The sequence below is a fragment of the Propithecus coquereli genome, unplaced genomic scaffold (assembly GCF_000956105.1).
Source record: "Propithecus coquereli isolate 6110/MARCELLA unplaced genomic scaffold, Pcoq_1.0 Scaffold130, whole genome shotgun sequence".
Lineage (NCBI taxonomy): Eukaryota > Metazoa > Chordata > Mammalia > Primates > Indriidae > Propithecus > Propithecus coquereli.
In genome coordinates, this window is record NW_012137192.1 from 4,243,672 (window position 1) to 4,252,036 (window position 8,365).

Below are 8,365 nucleotides of genomic sequence, written 5' to 3' on the forward strand. Positions count from 1 at the left end.
TCTCTGGAAATGCTGTTTTCCAAAAGCATAAATGTGACAGGAAATTTCTTCACTCCGCTTATCCCTAGTAGTTTAAATGTTATTTCATAATTGCAAATGGGCTTTCCCCCGCTTCTCTCACAGGCAGGCTATGGCTGGTCTCATCTGGGGTGTGGATGAGACAACGTGGTGTCTCTTTCCAGGGAAGAACATGAGCTATAGAGAGAAGCACACGAGCTCATGGATGGGAAAGCTCTCTCCAAACTCCAGACACACAGGCTAGGAGGCAACATGGCCATCGGTAGTCCTGGACGGGCTTTCAGTTCTAGGAGGTCAAGTGTCCTTCGGACAGGATTAGTCTGGGCTCTCTGGAGTGAATGGGGTGACACTCAGAGAGGGCTGTGGGATGGAGCTGGGTTCTGGAATACAGACCTCCTTAGCACAGTTTAAGAGCAGTCTCAAATGGAAATGCTTACACAAGACCAAGGTTTCCCCATATTCTTTATTTCTCCTTTCCTTTCACAACTTATTCTCACAAATGCCCTTTCACCCCCTGCTAACGGAGTGATACTTCTTGCCAGGCCAGTTCCTCAACCTCAAAATTCGAGGAATTTGCACATAGTCATCTCATGTGGCCCTGCCTCAAAGTTTCCTCATAAACACTTCCATCCCACGTCTAAAAGTATGTCCATGAAGAGCAGATCTTTGGGGCCTTTGGTGCACTGGAAAATTTTAAATGCTATAGCAATATTATTTATACTTACTCTCAAATATAAATATGCCTCTGAGAATAACACTCAAGGATTCTTTATATGGAAGGAATGGCTTCATAAGAGATTTAAGACTTAAGGGGCCAGGACAGAGTATTTTCAGTAGAGGCTTCTAGATTTATTTCTTGGCTTTTCAGTCTGACAAAGTCCTGGCTAATTGATCTATTAAGGAGAAATAAATTCATGTACACTTATTATATTGGGGACTGAGCTATACTGGTCCTGTCCCTTTTACTGCCAAATGAAGTACAGTCCTTCATGTTTTTCTTACTTGCACCAGAAAACTAGCACCAGAGAAGGAACTCTGACCAGGCAAACCTTCCATCTGGAAGAACATGTCTACTAAGGTATTGCAGAGTGGGTAGATCCCATTAAAGCGTCAAATAGGCAGAAGATCTTGTGTATGCCAATAGATGCTTTAATCTGGAGAGTATAAGGAATTCTCTTTAATGAGACCAAGTATGTACTGATCAGTTACTCCCTATTAAGCAATAGGATGGAAGAATACAGAGTTGATTAAAGCCCAGCATCACTGGTAGAAATATACAAATCTGACATCTGAATAGTGTTTTACAGATCATTCTGCATATGCCCATCATCTCTAGGTTCTCCCAGTCTCCTAGTGAGGCAGGCAAGTCTATGCTCTTTTACAGGAACCAAAGCTCAAAGAGAACAATGGACTTGCCAGAGGATACACGAATAGTGTACTACCCTGGTGCATGTCAACTCCCCTGGGTTCCTGCTTCTCAGGATTTCCCAAAAGCCATGGGCTTTGCTTCTAGGGAGCAAGGGCCTAGAATCTAGAATGCTTGGGGATTATAAATATTGAATTGAAATGAAGAAGGAAAAGGTCCAAGAGATCTCAATATAAGGCAGTGCAAAAGGAGAGCATGGCAGACGATGGTCTGGGGAGGGAATTATTGCAACAAGCACAGCACCATCTGACACGGCTCTGGTCAAGTCTACCCTTGACAGACCTGTTACAGGGTAGCCTTCGATGAGGGCCCACCTTGTGTTACACATCAGATGTTCTCAGGATATCCAAATGTCTTCCCAGAAACCAAGAGCTTTGGACTTTGCACAAGCTCACCTGAGATACTGGAGGTTTCGGGGCTTATGGTCAGGGAATGAAGTGTCAGCTACCTGGAAAGGTGGCCAAAGTTTTGCCATAGCTTTTATCTCCCTGAGCAGCCTTCACAGACACTGTGGTCATAATCTCAGCACTTTATTTGTCAATATTTATTTTTGAGACAGGGTCTCATTCTGTTGCCTGGGCTAGAGTGCAGTGGCATCATCATAGCTCACAGCAACCTCAAATCTCTGGGCTCAAGTAATCCTCCTGTCTTAGTCTTCCAAATAGCTGGGACTATAGGCACATGCCACCACATCTGGCTAATTTTTCTATTTTTTGTAGATGTGGGGTCTCACTATGTTGCTTAGGCTGGTCTCAAACTCCTGGCCTCAAGCAATCCTCCTGCCTCAGCCTCCCAAAGTGCTGGGATTACAGGTGGGAGCCACTACACCCGGCCTGCTCAGCACTTTAGAATCTATTACCAGAGACCACAGTGGACCTGTCAGAATTCACCCCTAAGATCAAGAAGAGTAATAGTAAAAGATGGAGAAGGAATTGATTGATAAGTAGAATTAGATGACTAATTCTTTCACTTACATAAAACCAAACTCCTGCTGGTACCAGACACTACAGCATCCAAAGTACCTACTTAGGTATAATTGCATGCCATGTCATCTCAGCATTAGTAATTGCTATTTTCCTTATTTAAGAGATGAAATCAGGACTCAGAGAAGTTAGTGTTTGGCCCAAAGGTGATGGTGGTGAAGTTTCTGAGCCCAAAGCCCATGCTTGTTCTGCCACACTGGTGGTGGTTCCATGGCACTTGATAGAACTCAAAAGAATCCGTGAATGTAATTTTGGGAAGCTTCTGTAGAGAAAGGGAGTGCCAAGAGGCCTGTCACCCTAACCGTATTTCAACCATAGCAGTTCCAGGTTTTATTTATTTTATACACTGGATTTCACATATGATTTCATTTGAGTAAAGGGTTCTGGACATATACAAAGTGCTGAAATTTATGATTCCTCAGCTTTTATCCTAACATTTCCAAGTGAATAGGCCCAAGGACCTTAGATATGTTATTTTTATATCCACTTAATCCTGGAGTGGTTTGAACTTTGGATCAGCCTGTGTAGAGGCCCCTGTGGTAACTTGGGCCTCTCTGTCATTCATGGCGAACCCACCCAGGATGATGAGACTAGGTTTGTGTCCTGGTCTACCACTGAAGTCCTATGTGACCGTGAGCAAGTTACTTTCTTCCTCTGACCTCAGTTTCTTTATCATAGAATGAGGACATTGGACTAGATCAGCTTCCAGGCTGACAGGCTGTGAAAGGTTGAGGAGGGCTTGGAGATTGCTATAGTTCTTCCAACATGAAGTACCCATGCGTACTGGCTGGAGACCTGGCAATCAGGTTGCCAGATTCAGCAAGGGAAAATACAGGCCTCCAATTTAAATTGGAATTTTAGATACATCCCAAATATCGTATTGCCTGGGACAAACTTATACTAAAAAAAAAAGTATTTGTTGCATATCTGAAATTCAAATTTATCAGTATTTTATTTGGCAACCCTACCTTGGTATTGTTATATCGTTCCCTCTATCCCTTTAGAAATAATTGAAACAAACAAGCAAACAAATCAAGAAAGATTTTTCTCTTTAATCTTTCAACTTGTGACATCATAGTACTCAAAAAAATATTAAGTGCAGAAGGTAATAACAATACTATTCCCAGTGTTTCCTATTTAATATTTATTTATTTGTGTTTAAGAAACACAATTCTATGCCTGTCATGTGCTGTGTTTGCCTTGCCTTGAAAAAAAATTTTTTTTTCATATCTGATGATTTAACAAATCCATTTGACTTCACAAGCCTCTCTTCTGCCTGCCCCAAACACGTTCCTTTGGCCAAAATCCACACTGCCATCCCAAGGAATTCTGCCGGCTGTCTGAATTTCCTTCGAACCTTATTACTTTGGGTCTTAAGACATACATATACATGCCCTCTTCCAATCTAAACTTGCACTTTTTGCTTTTCAGCCAGTGATTGCATGTGGCTGGTGGTTTGATGATTGTGAAATATTGGTGAAGAAAGTGTTCCTCCTGCATTTGTGGCCAAACTCCCCTCAGGAACTTCAGGTTTCTCTTTGCCTCCTTGGGCAGGAGGAAGCGCTCACTTGGGGTGGCCCTGGGGCAGGGAAGCAAGGTGGTGGCAAGACAGAGCTCCCTGCATTCATCCATAAGTGTGCTCCTGACATTGTCCGCAGATGTCCTTTGCCAAGTTATTCAATCCTAATGGGAAATTGCGTGCATCCTGCATAGAATAAGTTGTGAACTTGGGCACTGCTAAGCACATAGGTGGGGAAGTACAGAGGGACTGACCCTAAGCTGAGACAGAGAGAGAGCCCCTCAAGAACAGCCGGACAGAAGAGAGATGCAGAGGGGAAAATGTGCAGTGAGCTGGATCCAGAAGTGACGAGTGCTTTATGGGCCGGGCTTACCTGTTGGCATGGCTGAACGTCCAGCTGGAGGATGGGCCCTCCACCCTGGCCCTATATGTGCTGGACGTCCTGCACGAAGGACTGAATGAAGAGGAGGCATGTGGAGAGAGGACCTTGCCTGAACGTCTGGAGATTTGCACTTTCCTCCTGGGTCTGCCGGGAATTCACTGCAAGATCTTAGGTCTCAAGGTCCACCTGGCCACTGGCACCTGGTTGAGCTGATCTGTAAGAGATGTTCCAGGCCTGCCTTTCTGTGATTTTTGTTCTCTTTACTATTATTTAATAAAAGTTTGTTCATCTGAACATGGGTCTAGAAATAGGGAATTCTACAGCTTGGGAAGAACAGCAACAGGGAATGTAGGGTATACTTTTTCTGTGCATATTCACCCAGAGAGACTTTAAATTAGAAATCAAAGTTAAGTATCAGAACATGTAGGTAGAACCAACTTTCCTTTCATTCTATTCATATAGTAAACCCTTATCTCTGTTGTGCACCAGGCTCTGCTTAGGGGCCATAGATAAAGCAGGCAGAGTCACTGCCCTCGGATGCTCTCAGTCCAAAGGGGCAGAGAGCCAGGGAACCCAGCGATCCCAACACGTTGGGGCATTTGTGATGGTGGAGGGAAGGGCAGAGCTCTGCGGGGACTTGAGGAAGAAGTGGTTTGCTCACCTCCACTTATTTCTCTTGTGGAAGTGATATGTGGGGGCGGAGGTGGCTTGATCTATTGGGGCAGCAAATAGAGGAAGTATATGCTATCAAAAATAGAGGGGCAAGGAGGAAATAAAAGTTCTGATCTAACAGAAACATGGAGGGGCCTGTCAAGGCCTAGGGATGGGTCCCTTTCCCTGGTGCTGTTGGAGTGGGGGAGACTCCACATAGAACCGAGCTCAGGGAAAGGAACTTGCCTCAGCCAGGGAGTGACACCCTCCAGATATCAAAAGGCAGCACAATGGGTGCTCTGGTGTCCCTTAGGAAGGGACATGCGGGGCTTCCCATGGCTGCTCCCAGAGGTTTTGTGTTCCTCTTTAGGCCACCTGGTCTGGCCACTACAGCAGGTGGGGACAGGCTGGGCCCATAGATGCCTTCCGTTCCCAGACTCCCTGTTGAAGGTGTGGCTTCCCATCCCAGGGGGCACCTCTACACGTCTGGGCTGCAGCTGTCCATGCAGAGAGGAAAGGCCGACATGGACTCCACAGCTTTACTGTAATCGAGTCACAGGGCTCGCAGAGCTTCCCTGCCGTGGAATGTAGGCATGGCGTCTATAATTGTCCCTTGTTTCAGTTCCATGGGATCCTCCACTTGGGCCTCCAACCCTTTATCCACAAGCACAAACACCCTTCTCCTGCCGTAGAATTCACAGAACAATCTATCCACCCACCCTATTCATCCATCACACCTTATAGTCTGTAGCACAGTGTCGTGAGTCCATAAATAGTCAATGGCTGACTAAATAATTGAATGAATGTAATAAACATATGGTGAAAATATAGAACATGATCGTGCTAAAGTGTAACAGAGGGCTCTTTGAGATGGCATTGTGAGCTGGGCCTTAGAAGCTCAATGCCTCACAGTTCTCCCTTCTCCGGGCGTGGAAGACAGAGAGGCATCCCAGCAGGAAAGAGCATATGCAAAGCCATGGTTTAGTAAATGTCAAGCTAGCACCCAGGTTTTAGGAAGACAGGGAACCTAGAAGGTTTGGTTCAGTACAAGTCATGAAGGCATGCAATAATGTTTAGTCTCCGTCTTCCCAGTAACAGGGAACTATGTAGATCAGCGGTCCCCAACCTTTTTGGCACCAGGGACAAGTTTCATGGAAGACAATTTTTCCACAGACTGGAGGTGGGGAGGGGGGGATGGTTTCAGGATGATTCAAACACATTACACTTAATGTGCAAACCTCTCTGCTAATTATAATCTGTATTTGCACCTGCTCCCCAGCCCTAGCATCACCACCTCAGCTCTACCTCAGATCATCAGGCATTAGATTCTCGTAAGGAGAATGCAATCTAGATCCCTCGCATGCACCGTTTATAGTAGAGTTCCTGCTCCCATGAGAATCTAATGCCACCACTGATATTACAGGAGGTGGAGCTTATGCAGTGATGCCAGCGATGGGAAGCGGCTGTATATACAGATGAAGCTTTGCTCACTCACCTGCCACTCACATCCTGCTGTGCGGCCCAATTCCTAACAGGTCACGGACTGGTACCAGTCCACAGCCTGGGGATTGGGGACCACAGATATAGTTATCTGCACAAACTTTTCATTGGAGTTCAAGAATCTCCCTCCAGAAGCCTTTTTAAGTTTGTCTAGAACATTCTCAAGTTGATTCTAATATTTTTAATTATTAATCTTTGTCACCCTTAAACAACTCTGCATGTCTGCTGAATGCCTCTAAGCTTTCCAAATCTGGGTGTGCTGCCATTTCGCTTCTGCCTCTGCTGATGGTGGCCCATACTGAGGACTCCCTGCCACCTTTTGCCCCACACCATGGCCTCCAAAGTCCAAAAAGCTAAGCATGATGGAAACCAGTCCCAGGAGCTATAAATCTTGGGTGAACCCACGCTCCTTTTATTTAAATGTTGCTGAGGCCAGAGCAGGCTCATAGAGCACCATTGAACTCAGTAGCTCTCAACACCCAAATCGGAAGGGTTAAAAACCCTCTTTGAGGTTATTTCTTAAGTCAACTCTCATATCTACACTTCAAGGCAATTCCATCAAGTGTCTGTGGCTGGCTGAAAAATCATGACCAGCAATAGTTACCAAGAAATTTGATTTTTATTGCTCTCGTTCCCATGTGATATTAAGAACTGAGAGAATTGCAGGAATAAGGCCCATATGCATCTAGGCTTTTGGAGATGGGTCAGCTCAGATTTGAAAGGTCGTGGGCTTAGACATTATTGAATGATGTCTCCCAAAAAGATATGTTGAAGTTCTTACTCCCACTACCTCAGAATGTGACCTTATTTGGTAATAGGCTCATTGTGGATGTAATTCATTAAGATGTGGTCATACTACAGTAAAATGGGCCCTTAACCCAATGTCACTGGTACCTCTGTGACAAATGCCATTTGATCACAGAGGCAGAGCTTGGAGTCATGTAGCTGCAAACCAAGGAACATCAAGGATTGCCAGCTATCATCAGAAGCTAGGAAGAGGTGAGGAAGGATTCTACCTATGGTCACAAAAGGTGCTGGCCTGGCTGCCACCTTACTGGTATCCTGGACGCCTCCAGAACTGAGACAGAAGACATTTCTATGGTTCAAGGCATTCGTTGTAGCACTCTGTTATAATAGCACCAAGAAACTAATACAGACACATATTACAAAAGGAACTGAGAACCTTTCCATCCCATCTTCCTGCCCCAGGAGCAACGCCCTTGCCTGTGTTAGAGGTGGACTGTATCCCCTGGGCAGCAAGGTCTAGCGAGTACTTCTTAAGAGCATTCTGGAGTATCTGCAGGGACGTTGCTATGTCCCACAGTGCTCAACAATGCCTGGCTTAAACCAGATTTTGACTTATGGTTAAAGCTCCATTAGAACAACAATGAGGGGAATTCAAAACATGGAAAATATGTATCACGTTCCCTCTTTGTAAAACTTTCCCTCTTCTCTGGCCCCTGCCATCCTTTTTGCACACACACGTGTCCTTGACCCACATTCATCCTTGACCCACACTCCACATTCATCTTGGTGAACTGCCCTTTTTCCCAACACGATATTGTTGTTACATCATCTTATACTGTCTACCTAATATTCCATCCAGTCGTTACACCACAATCATTTCACCATTTCACTCTTGTTGGTCACTAATTTGAAAGTTTTTTTTTTCTTTTTGACTCATGTAGGTAATGTCCCAAAGATCATCTTTATGTGTATAAATTTTTTATTCTTTTTTTCTTTTGGATTATCTCCTTTGGATAAATTTCTAGGATAGATTTACTGGCTCAAAGGGTAAAAATAGTGTCAAGGATTTTGTTGTATGTTAATATGCTTTTTTTTGAGAATCCAGCTGTCTTCCTTTAATTTTTTTTTTTTTTTTTTTT